We start from the raw sequence: 2,186 nt of genomic DNA, 5'->3' as shown, positions 1-2,186 counted from the left end.
AGTAGTAGGGTCTGTGGTGTGATACATTCTGTGTGGGGTAGGGCCCTGTGGTGGGAAAGGGCCTGTGGGTGGGATAGTGGTCTGTGGTGGGTAGGCGTCTGTGTAGGGATCAGTGTCCTGTTGGGTGGGATAAGGCTCTGTGGTGGGATAGGTGCCTGTGGTGGGATATCGTCGTCTGTGGTGGGAAATAGTGTCTGCTTGGTGGGATAAACTGCCGGGGGGGTTCCCTGGTGGGGGATAGTGTCTGTGGTGGGGTAGCGTCTGTGGTGGGATAGTGTCTGTGGTGGGATAGCGTCTGTGGTGGGATAGTGTCTGTGGTGGGATAGCGTCTGTGGTGGGATAGGGCCTGTGGTGGGATAGTGTCTGTGGTGGGATAGTGCCTGTGTATATTTGCCGGCCAAGAGCCGTTGTGGAATGTTTTAGAGTGAGGACCCCAAAATATGCCAGACAGCTGAGAGGAGGAGGAGGCAAAGGAGGGTAGGAAGGGGGGGTTAGAAGTTAAGAGGGGGGAGGACGTGAAAGAGGGAGAGAGACACACAGAGAATGATAGAGAGAGAGAGAGGAGTGAGGGGTTGGAATCCAAGAGAGAGGAGGGGGCATAACAATCAGTGTCCAGAGTCCAGACCCTCCTCTCTCTCCGTCCGCTTGGCTCAACGTGTCTTGAGGGCAGCCTGTGGCAGCAGCCGGGTGGTAGCCGCTTTACGATTGGCTCCTCTCTCTCCTTTTAGGGGCATGCTGGGTAACAGGTGTCGGCGGCTGCACATTGTGGTGGCTTCCGGAAGTAACCTACTCTGCCCTAGCTCCATATGAGTCTCCTCCCTCCATCCCCCCAGACACTCTGGCTTTGTATCTTATCAGGAGACAGAGAGGGTTTGTTCAATATAGAATCTTGGGCCGGTAAGGTCCAATTGGAATGCGAGGACCCCCCACCGTCACCATTTTGAACTGCGGTATTCCATTTGTAGCTGCTGTACTGTGTGTGTTGTGATGTTGCTGTACCCAATGGGAGTATCTGTAGCCAGCCTACATTAATATGTCTATTCTCAGCATTTACACCAGAAGATAACTGTTTAAAACCAAGGCTTCCGACAATTCTTCTTGTACCTATGTTGGAGAATAATAGCTAGGTTAAATACATATTGAGAAATCTCCTGGTGAATCTCTTCACACAACAACATTACTTCACAACTCTCATTGTTGGAGTCTCTCTTAAGTACAAAAGGTCACATTGTTTTAGAAATGTATCATGACAGTATAGATACCTACACCTGTCTAGTCCTCTGAATGGGAGAGATGTGAGATGGATAGGTGTTGTGTGTTACACCATGTCCCGTTTCAGACAGTGAACCAACACTATGAGGTATTGGCCTGACCGTGTTCCATCATGATTATGTGAGAGCATTTCTCTGGTTGCGTCCTAAATGGGACCATTCTCTCTATGTAGTGCACTACATTGGACCAGAGCCCTAGACCCTATTTCCCTAAGCCCGTATGGCCCTGGTCCAAAGTAATGCACTCTAGTGAATAGAGTGGCATTGGGATGCAACCACAGTGTAGTCTCACTGGGGGCTATATTTACTAGATACCGTGCTGAGGAGAGGCTAGGGGGCTATATTTACTGGATACCGTGCTGAGGAGAGGCTAGGAAGCTATATTTACTGGATACCGTGCTGAGGAGAGGCTAGGAAGCTATATTTACTAGATACCGTGCTGAGGAGAGGCTAGGGGGCTATATTTACTGATACCGTGCTGAGGAGAGGCTAGGGAGAGGCAGGGAGCTATAATTGTACTGGTAGTGCTAGGAGAGGCTACGCAGGGGCTATATTTACTGTACCACGTGCTGGAGGAGAGGACCTGAGAGCTATATTTGATAGATACCGTGCTGAGCGAGAGGCTAGGGGCTATATTTAACCTTCTGAGGCTCCTAGTGCCTGAGGAGAGGCCTAGGAGGCTATATTTATAGATACCGTGCTGTGGAGAGGCTAGGGGGCTATATTACTGGGACCGTGCTGGGAGAGGCTAGGGGCTATATTTACTGGTACCGTGCTGAGGAGGCTAGGGGGCTATATTTACTAGATACGTGCTGAGGAGAGGCTAGGGCTATATTTATAGATCCGTACTGAGGAGAGGCTGGGAGCTATATTTACTGGGTCGTTGCTGAGGAGAGGCTAGGGGCTGATATTTTA

The sequence above is a fragment of the Salvelinus sp. IW2-2015 genome, unplaced genomic scaffold (assembly GCF_002910315.2).
Source record: "Salvelinus sp. IW2-2015 unplaced genomic scaffold, ASM291031v2 Un_scaffold1345, whole genome shotgun sequence".
NCBI classification, from domain to species: Eukaryota; Metazoa; Chordata; class Actinopteri; order Salmoniformes; family Salmonidae; genus Salvelinus; species Salvelinus sp. IW2-2015.
Note: the sequence above shows the minus strand (reverse complement) of the source record.